Source organism: Nilaparvata lugens, unplaced genomic scaffold (genome assembly GCF_014356525.2).
Source record: "Nilaparvata lugens isolate BPH unplaced genomic scaffold, ASM1435652v1 scaffold5536, whole genome shotgun sequence".
Classification (NCBI taxonomy): domain Eukaryota; kingdom Metazoa; phylum Arthropoda; class Insecta; order Hemiptera; family Delphacidae; genus Nilaparvata; species Nilaparvata lugens.
The window spans coordinates 4545-20624 of NW_024091352.1; the positions used below are offsets into that span (position 1 = coordinate 4545).

Below are 16080 nucleotides of genomic sequence, written 5' to 3' on the forward strand. Positions count from 1 at the left end.
TTCAGCCTACTCCATTTCAATAATTAATGATTTGATCTTACTTACTTATATAATCATTTTACTTTATTAATTTTCTGTTTTTCTTCTCTTAAATCTTCATACTAATTAAAACTTTTACAATATTTTCATTTTTAAATAAATCAGTTGTATTAATGAAATTAACGTTTTGGTAGAGAGTTAGAGGGAAGAATAGTTCGAATATTCTTTCCAAAGAATGGTCATTGATATGTCCAAAGCTCCGCCAATTTATGTAGATGCATAACAATATTATCTATTTCATCTAAAGTTATTACAAATTGTTTTTTTTTTATATTATATACAGCTCAATAATTATTTTCTCAATTTATATTTTGTAGATTCATCCATAATTTTGCTGTATTGTAAGCTATTGTATATAAGTGTATAAGCCAGTATATATTGTACTCAATCTTGTACTTTATATTGTAGTATAAATAAAGTACTCAATCAATTAATACTGTGCCGTTCTTACACTCTCACACCAATAAAACACTAATAAGAGACAGAAGTCGATAGTAATTGACTTGATTCAGCAAGAAATCGACTTGAAATTTGGAACCTGAAACGAACTATATTATGGGATTTCTACTTATGCTATCTTTTCTCTATGATAAAACAGAAGTATGATGCATTAAAACTTCAGTTGGATTTATACCATAGAGAAACAAAAGCATAAGTAGATATCCCATGGCATAGGGCGTTTATGTCGCAACTTTTACTGTTATCTCAAGCCGATTACTGTTGATTATTGTAGATTTTTACCTTTATGACCGGGTAAGAGTGTATGAACGGCACTATATGAGAGACTACCAGCGTCACACAGCTTCACAGGAAAGAACTACGTGGACTATCGGCTTGAGATAACAGTAAAAGTTGCGACATAAACGCCCTATACCATGGGATATCTACTTATGCTATTGTTTCTCTATGATGATACTTTGCAAGTTGCAGAGACAACATATCGTATTCTGTAACGAAAGTCTTATCAAAGGTAGATTGGAAAATGAGACATATTCTTGTGATTATTGTAACCGTAGTTAAATCTAATTTGAATTACTCACTCTATTCCGGTATATTTCATTCATTGTCTGATATTTTTCATTATACACTTTTTCTACAATTTCTCAGGAATTAATTCAAAATCAGATTTGCAGACATCAAGACTCATACTTTTTTCTGAAGTGTGAAAGTGAAAATTTGAAGGAATATTGGAATTTAGTTTTCTAGATTTTCCAAGGATTGGAATATTCAGTTATACAGTTTAACAACGTTATGGTATTTCCACCAACAGGACTCTTCTATTTAGAATGGATTCAATAACAAAGAGTCTCAGATCATTGAAAATGTATTTCTTCGTTATCGATTTTTTGTCACTCATCCTATTCTAGTTAATCCCACTCACTTTATCGTATGTTCCATATATTCTTGAAAGTATTTCCATAGAGAAACAATAGTGTAAGTAGATATCCCATGGTATAGGGAATTTATGTCGTAACTTTTACTGTTATCTTAAGCCGATTACTGTCGATTATTGTCAATTTTTACTGTTCTGTTGGGGTGAAAGTGTATGAACGGCACAATTTGAGAGACTATCAGCGTCACACAGCTGCATAGGAAACAACTACGTGAACTATTGGCTTGGGATAACAGTAAAAGTTGCGACATAAACGCCCTGTACCATGGGATATCTACTTACGCTATTGTTTCTCTATGGTATTTCATACGTTCATCTTGGTGTTTTGAATATTGTTTCAAACAATAAATCCCGTATTTCTAAATGATAGATATTTTGTGTTTGAACAGGATAGAGATGGGTCCTGGCTTGAATTTCAACAAGTCGCGGTGATTTTGGTTGTTTTTTTCACATTGAATCAATCATCTGCTTTAAAAGATCAGTGAGTAATTCTTCATTTAGTAATTAATTTTTAATTCATATATTCATTTTCATTAAGTAAAAATTCCATTATCATTAATAATTAGTTCATGATTGATAATTAATTTATCAATCAGAATACTAGAACTGAATAAACTTTGACAAGGTTGAGTATTGACTGGCATGGCATGTGAAATGAAATGAAATGAAATGAAAATACTCTTTATTAGGCGGAGTGGACTAGAAAGTCCTTTCTACCACTCAACCATGTGGATGCCCTTTCAAACATTAGAAATTAACCAACGATTAAATTCTCTCACAAATAACTGGTGTTTAGGAAGGCTTATACATATTTGGAATGCAAGGTTGAATATTAATTTTATTGGAATGTATGTATTCAGGTTTTAACTTGTGTTTTAACTGTGTTTAATCTGTTATTTATATAATAAGCTTTTCAAAAAAGGATACTAAAATGTTATTTTATAAATGGATTTTATTGTCTGTGCAGTGATTTTCCAACTAGTTTTGTAGAGTTTTCTTGAACCGCTACTTTAGTGTTCGTGAGAACCGCTAATTGGGGAGGGGCTTGTCTAGGCCAATGCCAGACGTTCACCTTGACAGGTCACTGCTTTCACTAATAACGGTGCTCGACCGTTAAAATAGATACTGCTTCTCTGCATTTCAGTTCTAGTTGATAATTGATAATGGTGTAACAACTGAAACTAGTATCTCAATTTCTGATAAATCTGTGATTTGACAATATCTAGGCCCGGTTGCACAAAAGCCTGTTCAATTTTTAACTATAATATAATAAAGGAAAGAATCGGCTTATACACGTACGGGATTGGAAATTCAGGAATGAAGCATCATCACGTCTGAACTACTGGACTGATTAACTTGAAATTTTGCAAATAGATTCTTATTTTACTGAGGATGGTTATAGGTCTATTTTTAATTTTTCAAGATTTCAGTAGGTCAAGTTTTAATTAGACCCTTACGGAGCACGGGTTATCTGCAAATCATAAATAAATTCTACGAGAACCAATCAAAGAAGGCTTTTTTAAAGAGAAGTCTTCTCTGATTGGTTCTCGTAGAATTTAATCTTGATTAAAATTTTACAGAATTTTGTACAACCGGGCCATAGCCTTTTTATACAATATTGATAACTACAACAATATCATTTTTACAACGACTCAGAGATTGACGGTTTTCTTGTTGATATAGAAAATAGTGTAATAGAAGCATAACTTATAAAAATGTATTTGAATAGCTCCCTTCGTTTTTGATGCTCAGTGGATGCTTATTTTAAGAATATGTCAAGAATAAACCAATTTTTTTTTGAATAGAATTGAGGATGGAATAGAAAGAATGCTTTATTATTCAAGTATACACAATACAATAGAATTGAACTAGTTATTAAAACTTCCAACATCTAAACAATAAAACATTCATCAAAACATGATATTGATAAGTTCTAAATAGTGTGTTTGTCTTCTCGGTCCCAAAATTTTATATTTTTGCAAAGTTTGGAATTTTCCAATTATTTGTAGTTAGTTTAATTCAATTTAGAAGTATTTTTTCAATTTAAAAATAATTTTTGTGTTCATGGATTGTAAATGTGAGTTGTAATATTGAATAATTTTGAAGTGACACATAACCTCAATCTACATATTTGGACTGTTGTAAAAATTAGAATGGAACCGTTTTGGGCGTAAGTTAGCCTGTGGTACTTTTCTGTAAGTTGTAATTCTGAATGATTAAAAAATAACTATCGAGACATTTAGGTTACTGCAATATTAAACAATTGCTAGCCAAATACAATTTCTCCAATACTGAAATAGTAATGCAGGAGTACGGTAGTAATTGAAAGTATAGAAACAGTAAAGTGAGAAACAATTCTCTAATAATATCTTGGAGACGTGATTATTTCATTCTATCATTTTATAGATGAATGACTCTTGTTTTGCGTGATAAAATGTCGCCAAGTCAACTTGATTCTCCAAGCTCAGCGGTTACAACATAATCATGAAAATATGATTAAGAATTACATTCTCAAAGCTCAGCAATTATAACATAATCATGAAAACATGAATAGCAGGCTTATTTATTTGAACAAAATAGGAAAGATAATATTTATCTATGGCTCAGGTATTAGTACAAGTATATTGTAGTCATGAAGTCTAGACAGTGGAAATAGAAAGACAAATAAAAATCTTAGTACCCATTTTACTTTCCTTGCCCTATTACCAAAGGTAAGGAAAGTATTGCTTTCCAAAAAAGATTGAGGTACCTCAATTTCTGAATTTCTATACGTTTTAAGGTCCCCTGAGTCCAAAAAAGTGTTTGTGTGTTGTGTGTGGTGTGGTGTGTGTGTGTGTGGTGTGTGTGTGTGTGTGTGGGTGTATGAGTGTATGGTGCCTGTGTACACGATATCTCATCTCCCAATTAACGGAATGACTTGAAATTTGGAACTTAAGGTCCTTACACTATAAGGATCCGACACGAACAATTTCGATCAAATGCGATTCAAGATGGCGGCTAAAATGGCGAAAATGTTGTCAAAAACAGGGTTTTTCGCGATTTTCTCGAAAATGGCTCCAACGATTTTGAACAAATTTATACCTAAATCCTAAAATAGTCATTGATAAGCTCTATCAACTGCCACAAGTCCCATATCTGTAAAAATTTCAGGAGCTCCGCCCCATCTATGCAAAGTTTGATTTTAGATTTTCAATTATCAGGTCTCAGATATAAATTAAACAGAAAATTTCTAGTGGAAAAGATTGAGCATGATAATCTCTACAATTTATGTTAAATAACATTTTCACCTAAATTGAAAATAAGCTCGAAATTCGAGAACATTTTATTATTTCAATTACAAACTGTTGGCAACTGTTGATTCTATTAAATCATTCACTATGAAGAGATAGCAGATCTCGTGTGTATCCAGCGTTATTGACCTGACACCAGCTGGCTCAGATCTTTGACTTGAGATGCGCGTTTACACTAGCGTCAGGTGATCAATTTTCATAACGGCAAGGAAAGTTGTGTGAGTGCGCCACACCAGATTTTTGAAATATTTAATCACTATAAGAGTAGCCCTATACAGAAAACAGATAAACTAGACAGGGGACTTGAATTATCTGCTGCTTTCAAACCAGTGCATAGTTCCAGAGATAAACTAATATACTGTTCTCACTGATACCTATTACAGACTTATTTAAATTATAATAAAGGAGAGAACTGACTTATACACGAACGGGATAGGAAATTCAGGAATGACGCATCATCACGTCTGAACTACTGGACTGATTAACTTGAAATTTTGCCTATAGATTCTTTATTTACCAAGAATTGCTAGAGACTTATTTTAAATTATTCAAGGTTACATTACGTCAAGTTTTCAGTCGTCTTGTTTCTAAATGGACCCTTACGAAGCACGGGTTACCTGCTAGTCATACATACAAATACACCATGGACTGCAGATACATAGTGAGGTCTACGTTAAAATGGCAGTGTTTGATTAGCAATGGTATTGCTATCCTTTTCTATCATTCATTCAACAAAGCGGATAGCGCTATCTCTTTCTCAATCTGCTCTGTTGCCAGATCGTCTTCTTACGATGTAGAATTAATAATTGATTAACAAAATATTTCTTCTTAATTATGAAATTATTAAGAAATATAATTTATTACTTAATGGAATATAATTGATTATTTCAAACGAAAATGAACAGTTAATATTACATCAATAAACCTGTATCAGCTACCGTCTATAGAAGGCATTGACAAGACAGAGGATCGGCAACGTTTTTGTCCTATCTTTCTCCACTGCTATTACTAGTAGTTCTGTGAACAGTAGACCTAACGCAGTATTCTCATCCACAAGTACCTGATTGAAACTATAGACAGAAATCTATAAACTATATAGATGGAAATACAGCAATAGACTGGCTTCTCCACACATCTGTGTAATCACTTGTCAGCTGATTTATGATGAATAATTATTCTATAGTCTGATTTTTACTCTAATATTATCGTATGACGGAGGCTCCTTTTTCCTTTTACATCATCCTTGAAATGCAAAATTTCCAAAAACCTTGTATACACGTCGACGCGCAATTTAAAAGGGAACATACCTGTCAAATTTCATGAAAATATATTACCGCGTTCCGCCGTAAATGCGCAACATATAAACATATAAACATTTAAACTTTATGAGAAATGCCAAACCGTCGACTTGAATCTTAGACCTCACTTCGCTCGGTCAATAACGTGGACCGTAGTCATTCATACAAATACGTCATAGACAACATATATAGAACTGATATTACTTAGATATCAAGTTCATTGCTACAGCGTTGTGAAAATGTAGTCCTCAGCAGAAATCGCACAAGTCAACAAGTTAATCTGCTAAAATCAAGTTGAATTCCATGTACTGTTGAGGCCTTGTAAAGGAATTATTGCTCATTGAGAATGATAATAATAATTATAGAGCTTGCAATTCTCATCTTTCTATCTATTCATTTGTAGCCTACATTCATAGATGCAATATCAATTGAAAGGATTTGCTTGAGTTGAAAGGCTTTAGTATCGTTGGTTAGCAATTCTAATCAGTAACGTATTATCATTTGAATATGACTCAAATGTATTATTGTTGGTGAATAATACATTCTCACGCTCCACTGGTTTAGTAGGATTAAACTACAAAGAAAGTCTCCTAAGTCTGGTTTTCACTAGTAGAGTTAGTGGTCGAGTAACTGGCATACTAACTCTACCGAGCTAACTCTACTCTACTTACTTGGTCGAGTAACTGTTTTCACTACAATTTATTGAGAGTAATAGATAAAGTGAGTTGTGTAGTGAACAGAGCTAAGCTTAAGATGTCAATATTTTTCAATAAATTGACACTTTAAAACTTACTAGTAATTCTGTGAACAGTAGACCTCACGCAGTATTCTCATCCACAAGTACCTGATTGAATGATTACAAAATTTCAACAGCTGAGTCATAATTTTGACACTGTCCCACACAGATGAACTCGCTCACTCACTTCCATCATCAACAGACGACGAAATATCATATCAGCTGTTTTTCCAAGGATGAAGTAGTTCTGTGAACAGTAGACCTCACGCAGTATTCTCATCCACAAGTACCTGATTGAAACAGCTATAGACCTTATGGAAATACAGCAATAGACTGGCTTCTCCACACATCTGTGTAATCACTTGTCAGCTGATTTATGATGAATAATTCTATAGTCTGATTTTTACTCTAAAATTGGCGTAGGCCTATGAAGGAGGCTCCTATTTCCTTTTATATTATCCTTGAAATGCAAAATTTCCAAAAACCTTGTATATACGTCGACGCGCAATTAAAAAAGGAACATACCTGTTAAATTTCATGAAAATCTATTACCGCGTTTCGCCGTAAATGCACAACATATAAACATTTTAACATTTAAACATATAAACATTTAAACATTTAATCATTCAAACATTCAAACATTTAAACATTAAGAGAAATGCCAAACCGTCGACTTGAATCTTAGACCTCACTTCGCTCGGTCAATTAATACTTTTCAATAAATAACAACTATACTTCTTAAACTTGATAGCCTACGGCACGACTCTACTCTACTAGCTCGAGACTGTTTTCATTAGCATAGTAGTGGTAGAGTAGAGTGAGAAGCGGTGGTGTGGGAAGGCAAGTGGTAGAGTACTATCCCACGGTGCAATCCCACTCTACTCTACTGAAAACTAGTACTCTACCATGAACGTTTACATTGGGAGAGTTCACAAGATAGTTAGTACTTGCCCAGGGAACTCTACCACCAACTCTACTAATGAAAACCAGGCACAAGTGATATAAAGTCATACTTTTTCATGTCGCTGTTTCTCCATGCTAAAATGCTGAATGAGTGAAATCATATAGGAAAGATAGCATACACCATGGTATAGGTCGTTCATGTTCAAAGTTTCAAGACAATTTTTTCTTAACTCAGCCGATTACTGTTGACTACTGTCTAATATTACTGTTTTGTTGGGGTGAGAGTGTAAAACGGCATAGTGTGAGAGACTACCAGCGTCACAGAAAAAAATATACTAGGATTATCGGCTTGAGTTAGCATTGAAATTTGAAACACAAACGCCCTATACCATGGGATATCTTCTTTCTATACCTTAAGCTCAATTTATTTGAAGTTGCTTTCCATGACGAAACACTATATAATAACTTTGTTGAAGTTCTGACACTGTGTACTAGTAAATATTGAAAAAACACTTACTTTTTCTTGGAGTCTTGAGGAATGCATTTCACTCCTGAAGAGGAGCTTCATCAGCCTGACACCAGGGGCGCTTGCTCTTATGGGTTGGACTTTTTCTTCAAAAAAGCCAGAGACTCAACACACTAGAACAAACACCTCCACTATGACAAATCCAACTTATTAAATGATCAACTTAACTTCAAATCAAATGTAATATTTTCCCACATTTTGGCCACACAGTCCAACCCATAAGAGCAAGCGCCCTGGTGTCAGGCTGATGAAATGCATTCCTCAAGACTCCAATCAAAAGTAAGTGTTTTTTTCAAATATTTACTAGTAACACAGTGTCAGAACTTCAACAAAGTCAATTTATTTATTTTTCTCTGGTATAGTATGAACTGAATAACTGAAATTTCTTCTATGTTTGTTCTTGAAGCATCTAAATTTAAAAAGCTAATTTGTGAAAATAATAAATTAAGGACTGAACATTTTGTGAACAATTACAAGACTCAAACTTTTTCGGAGTATGTGTAACCTTATCTGAATTTGGGAGAGGAATAGCACCATGCTACCTTTTTTTACCTCCCTATCATTTTTGATGATGTACTTATTCTATGAATCAATAGAGAACTCACTGAAGAGTCGCATGTCACATACTTCAAATCATTACAGAAATTAGTGTTTTTTTTGTAACAATTTCTGTTGACCCGGGTTTTATTTAACCCGGTTTTGGTTAACCAGGGTTTTACTGTGTTGTACGATTTTTATATAATCCCCGATTGGATTCTAATGAATACTTTTCGATTACTTTACAGACCAAGACTTGAAACTCGGAATGGACATTTGTATATAATAGCTGCAGACTCTCAGAATATTACATTTGTCACTTCTGGAAATGGAGCAGTGAATTTGAATGGGGAAAATCTGGTTCACCTTGTGGCTGTTGTAAGTATTCTAGTAGAAATGTTATCAAAAAATTGATTAAAATTTTCAAAACTCTCTCTCTCTCTCTCTCTCTCTCTCTCTCTCTCTGCACTTCCTGTTTCTATCAGGTCCATCGAGAGCCGAGCGAGCTTCATCCTGACTTTAAAAAAACATCATCATGACTTTAAAAAAACATCTTTTGGAACAAATGACTGAAACTGTCCGGCCCTAGAACGATCACATGTCAACCATCCCCCCCCATCCAACAAATACAAACCTTTAACCTGTTATAGAATGAATTGAAAATTTTGAGTCAATGAAAAAATACTTGCGTTGCCTTCTACATAGGGTTTTCAGTCTTAGAAACTTGTCCAACATTTGGTTCTGAGAGACCTCTATTTTGCCCTTGCTCAGTCTCGTCTCTCATATGGATTAGTTTGTTGGGGAAGTACTTACATAACCCATTTGAAGCCTGTATTGTCACTCCAGAGAGCCTTAGTAAGAGCAATAGTTGATAATCAAGAAAATCTGGATTTATTCTCTTCTTTTCAGTCTATGAAATTTTGCCTCTGAGACACTTGTATGTTTTCAAGGTATTATCTCAATTCTATTGGTCTAGTGGGAATGAAGGCGCTACCTTGGGGCACGAGGCCAATGATAGGAGAACTAGGTTTGCTGAAGGTTTCCCATTCCTAGACCTCATAGTACTTTTTTCCAAAAGTCTTTCTGTTTCCTGCAAGGAAGATTTTTCAAGCAACTGCCTCAGGATATTGCTTCTGCTAGTTATCCTCTCCCATTTTCAAAAGAAAAGTGAAGAAGATAATCTGGCTCTCAATATTGATGTGATTGAAAGTTGGTACCACATCCTAAGATAATCTATTCAATATTCCCTTAGCTTCATATTTCTAAGATCTGGCATTTCAACATAATATAGCTTTCAGGTTATTAGGTTGCATAACTGTTATTGTATTTTGGCAGTTGCTGCTATTTTCTAAGTTCTATTCAATTACTATTTTTCTTAGCTCTATCCACCTTTCTATTCCTGGTTATATGATTGCTGGTTTAATTCTGAACATTAATTAATTATATTAATCACATGTTTTTTTTCTAATTATAGACCTCATTACTCTCATTACTCTTATAACAATGTTTCTTTTTCATTAACTTACTCATTATATTATGGATGTTTTTTTTTTTTTCAGTTTATTTTCAAAAATAGTCCTTGTATTGTAATTTTAGAGATTTATTGATACTCCTTGCGCGGACGGAAATTTCATTTCTTTGCGCCCAGTACATTTGCCATAATATTATGTTTGCTTGTATTTGAACACAATGTTACTTTTGCTTTCTTATGTTGAGATTTGCAATCTATTGTTCACTATTTTTTGTATTTATTTTAATTTTTTATGGCAAATAAAAGTTTCTATTCTATTCTATTGTGTATATATATATTATATAAACTCATGTTTTTTAATTATCCACTGCATACTGCTGTATATTACTGAAAGTTGATTACCCTGATCTACTTTTAGCCTACTTCATTTTATTAATCAATATTTGATCTTATCTACCTATATGATTATTTTACTCTATCAATTTTCTGTTTTTTTTCTCTTAATATTTATATTATTGAAACTTTCACAAAATTTCCATTAATAAATAAATCCTTAGTTCAATTAATTAAATTAACGTTTTGGTAGAGAGTTAGTGGGGAGGATATTTTCAATATTCTTTCCGAAGAATGGACATTGATATGTCCAAAGCTCCGCCAATTTATGTAGATGCATAACAATATAATTATCTATAGTTATTATATTACAAATGTCTTTTTCATATATATACAGTTCAATAATATTTCTTAGTCTATATATGTAAATTCACCTATAATTTTGCTGTATTGTAAGCGTTTGTATATAAGTGTATAAGCCATTATATTGTAATCTACATAAATAAAGTACTCAATCAATCAATCAATCTCTCTCTCTCATTTGGTAGAGGTTAGTGGGGAGGATATTTTCAATATTCTTTCCGAGAATGGACATTGATATGTCCAAAGCTCCGCCAATTTATGTAGATGCATAACAATATAATTATTATCTATAGTTATTATATACAAATTGCTTTTTCATATCATATACAGTTCAATAATTAATTATTTTCTTAGTCTATATTATGTAAATTCATCTATACTTTTGCTGAATGTAAGCGTTTGTATATAAGTGTATAAGCTAGTATATGTTGTAATCTACATAAATAAAGTACTCAATCATCAATCAATCAATCAATCAATCAATCTCTTTGGTAAACATTTGTTGGGCTGGTGGCAGCATCCATCTCCATGCCTCTCTGTCATCCGCCATCCTTTTAAGGTCTCTGTAGTTGGAACGTCTCACATCCTTCTTCAACTCTCTTAGGCCTGGTTGCACAAAAACCGGTTAAATTTTAACTGAGATTAACTGCACAAGAACCAATCAAAGAAGGCGTTTTTGAAAAGACGGCTTCTCTGATTGGTTCTCGTGGAATTGATCACGGTTTTTAAAATTTACCAGCTTTGTGCAACCGGCACTTACGAGTTAGTAGATAATATTTCACTCAATTTCAGCAGGTGTATTAAATTCACTGAATAATACCGTAGAGAAAAATAGTATAAAGATATCCCTTGATATAGGTCGTTAAAAAATTGTTCAAAATAATTCAATTTCATTGTCAACTCAAGCCGATAGTCCTAGTAGTTGTTTTTGGTGAAGAAATGTGACGCTGGTAGTCTCTCATAGTGTGCCGTTCTTACACTCTCACCCCAACAAAACAGAGATAATAGATAGTACGGTAGACAACAATAATCGGCTTGAGTTTACATAAAATCGGCTTGAAATTTGCAACATAAACGACCTACACCATGGGATATCTTCTCATGATATCTTTTGTCTATGATTGAATTTACTCAATAATTTCATAGAGAAAAGATAATATAGGAGGATATCCAAAATTCAAGCCGATTTTTGTTATAAATGAAGCCGATTGCTGTGTATTTTACTGTTTTGGCTGGGTGAGAGTGCAGAACGGCACAGTATGAGAGCCTACCAGCGTCACATAGCTTCACGAAAAACAACTACTAGGACTATCGGCTTGAGTTAACAGTGAAATTTGGAACATAAACGCCCTATACCATGAGATATCTTCATGTGCTTTCTTTTTTCTATAGTATCGCCATAAATGATACAGTATCAACACAATACGATACAGTATCATCTCAACTACTTCATACACAACACCATAATTTGATACAAAATTTCCATACTTTGAATAGTCCTATTGGCTTAACTAATAAAAAATTAGTCCTATAAACCCCTGTAACTATCTTCATGGTATCTTTTCTCTATAATAGAACTGAGCAGCTTTTCCTTTTTGTTATATTCTAGAACATTTCTCTCATTTTTGTTAAATGTAGGCAAAAAAAGCAGCTTCAATTGTGGAGAATGTACAGTCCAGCGTCCTGGTTCCATTTGAAGAACGTCTGAATACGTTGGCAGATAGCATAAATGGTCCAAACGGATTGCTGCAGGCTCTGGCCCATTACAGAGCAACAGGGACAATTCGGTGAGTAAAATATTCATTATTCATTAATTTTGGTAGAGTCAAGTAATTGGTGAACTATAAGTGCTTCAGTGCTTCTTGTAAAAATTATATATTCATTCAATTCAATTCTCTATTGCCAGAATTCAACAATGCAACAAATCAAGGTTAATAAATCAACACTTTCTACAAGAAAATAAAATAATAATAATAATATAATAATAATAATAAAATAATAAGCAGCCGAAGAGGTGCCGAATTTATTGGAATTACTCATTCTCTACCACCAGGCTTTTAAGAGCCACAAGCCTGATGATGTCCTCCTTGACATCACTTCGAAGACAATGTATGTCATTGAGTTTTCAGCACCAGCTGAGGGTAACATTGTCACCAAAGAGGAGGAAAAACAGATGAATATCATGACCTACTATGGAGCTGCGCAGGCTAAACCCAGGCTACTCTGTAAGAATGGTGGTGTTGATTGTAGGTGTACTGAGGGGCATGAGACCCTCATTTTTGGCCAACCTTAGAACGATTCCAGCCTGTAAGAGACCTGCTACTGTGCTTACAGGTCAGATGCAGAAGGCTGTCATTCTTGGTTCATTACGTCTACTCAAGAGCAAACGATTTAATGGTAACGGACCCAGTATGATTGTTTACCACATGGACATGTGGAGCAGTCACTCTGCAAAAATCGCTTGTCACTCTCCCTTGGAGGTCGGAGCCCAGGGAAAGGGTGGTCAAGCAAAACCTCAAACAGGGATAATAATAATAATAAGTACAATAATTCACGTGAAGCTTTCCATAGAGTCTGTGTATTGAAGTCTCCCTCTGACACCCCTATAATTGATAATCATAAGAATCAAATTTAATCCAAATTATATTAATATAATTATTGGTAAATTCGAGTAATTGGAAAAATATTAGTACAATAATTCACGTGAAGCTTTCCATAGAGTCTGTGTATTGAAGTCTCCTCTGACACCCCTATAATTGATAATCATAAGAAATCAAATTTAATCCAATTATATTAATATAAATTATTGGTAAATTCGAGTAATTGGAAAACTATTAGTACAATAATTCACGTGAAGCTTTCCATAGAGTCTGTGTATTGAAGTCTCCCTCTGACACCCCTATAATTGATAATCATAAGAAATCAAATTTAATCCAAATTATATTAATATAATTATTGGTAATAAATGAAGCCGATTGCTGTGTATTATTACTGTTTTGGCCGTGTGAGACTGTAAGAACGGCAGAGTGTTAGAGACCAGCGTCTCATAGATTCACGAAAATGAACTACTAGGGCTATCGGCTTCACGTTGAGTTAATAGTGAAATTTGGAACATAAACGCCCTATACCATGAGATATCTTCATGTGCTTTCTTTTTCTATAGTATCGCCATAAATGATACAGTATCAACACAATACGATACAGTATCATCTCAACTACTTCATACACAACACCATAATTTGATACAAAATTTCCATACTTTGAATAGTCCTATTGGCTTAACTTAACAAAAAAATTAGTCCTATAAACGCCCTGTAACTATCTTTCATGCTATCTTTTCTCTATAATAAAACTGAGCAGCTTTTCCTTTTTGTTATATTCTAGAACATTTCTCTCATTTTTGTTAAATGTAGGCAAAAAAAGCAGCTTCAATTGTGGAGAATGTACAGTCCAGCGTCCTGGTTCCATTTGAAGAACGTCTGAATACGTTGGCAGATAGCATAAATGGTCCAAACGGATTGCTGCAGGCTCTGGCCCAATTACAGAGCAACAGGGACAATTCTGTGAGTAAAATTATTATTCATTATTCATTAATTTTGGTAGAGTCAAGTAATTGGTGAACTATAAGTGCTTCAGTGCTTCTTGTAAAAATTATAAATTCAATCAATTCAATCTCTATTGCCAGAAATTCAACAATGCAACAAATCAAGGTTAATAAATCAACACTTTCTACAAGAAAATAAAATAATAATAATAATAATAATAATAATAATAATAATAATAAGCAGCCCGAAGAGGTGCCGAATTTATTGGAATTACTCATTCTCTACCACCAGGCTTTTAAGAGCCACAAAGCCTGATGATGTCCTCCTTGACATCACTTCGAAGACAATGTATGTCATTGAGTTTTCAGCACCAGCTGAGGGTAACATTGTCACCAAAGAGGAGGAAAAACAGATGAAATATCATGACCTACTATGGAGCTGCGCAGGCTAAACCCAGGCTACTCTGTGAGAATGGTGGTGTTGATTGTAGTGTACTGGGGGGCATGAGACCCTCATTTTGGCCAACCTTAGAACGATTCCAGCCTGTGAGAGACCTGCTGCTGTGCTTGCAGGTCAGATGCAGAAGGCTGTCATTCTTGGTTCATTACGTCTACTCAGAGCAAACGATTTAATGGTAACGGACCCAGTATGATTGTTTACCACATGGACATGTGGAGCAGTCACTCTGCAAAAATCGCTTGTCATCTCCCTTGGAGGTCGGAGCCCAGGGAAAGGGTGGTCAAGCAAAACCTCAAACAGGGATAATAATAATAATAAGTACAATAATTCACGTGAAGCTTTCCATAGAGTCTGTGTATTGAAGTCTCCCTCTGACACCCCTATAATTGATAATCATAAGAAATCAAATTTATCCAAATTATATTAATATAAATTATTGTAAATTCGAGTAATTGGAAAACTATTAGTACAATAATTCACGTGAAGCTTCCATAGAGTCTGTGTATTGAAGTCTCCCTCTGACACCCCTATAATTGATAATCATAAGAAATCAAATTTAATCCAAATTATATAATATAAATTATTGGTAAATTCGAGTAATTGGAAAACTATTAGTACAATAATTCACGTGAAGCTTTCCATAGAGTCTGTGTATTGAAGTCTCCCTCTGACACCCCTATATTGATAATCATAAGAAATCAATTTAATCCAAATTATATAATATAAATTATTGGTAAATTCGAGTAATTGGAAAACTATTAGTACAATATTCACGTGAAGCTTTCCATAGAGTCTGTGTATGAAGTCTCCCTCTGACACCCCTATAATTGATAATCATAAGAATCAAATTTAATCCAAATTATATTAATATAAATATTGGTAAATTCGAGTAATTGGAAAACTATTAGTACAATATTCACGTGAAGCTTTCCATAGAGTCTGTGTATTGAAGTCTCCCTCTGACACCCCTATAATTGATAATCATAAGAAATCAAATTTAATCCAAATTATATTAATATAAATTATGGTAAATTCGAGTAATTGGAAAACTATTAGTACAATAATTCACGTGAAGCTTTCATAGAGTCTGTGTTTGAAGTCTCCCTCTGACACCCCTATAATTGATAATCATAAGAAATCAAATTTATCCAAATTATATTAATATAAATTATTGGTAAATTCGAGTA

General features: G+C 33.6%; 1 long non-coding RNA gene across 1 annotated transcript; it reads left to right on the forward strand.

The window, feature by feature from the left end:
• The first annotated feature begins 1840 nt into the window (after positions 1-1840).
• On the forward strand, positions 1841-12670 carry LOC120356015. The gene is made up of 3 exons (XR_005573891.1): positions 1841-1913; positions 8971-9100; positions 12528-12670. It is a non-coding gene; the product is annotated as an uncharacterized LOC120356015 (long non-coding RNA).
• The last annotated feature ends 3410 nt before the right edge of the window (positions 12671-16080 follow it).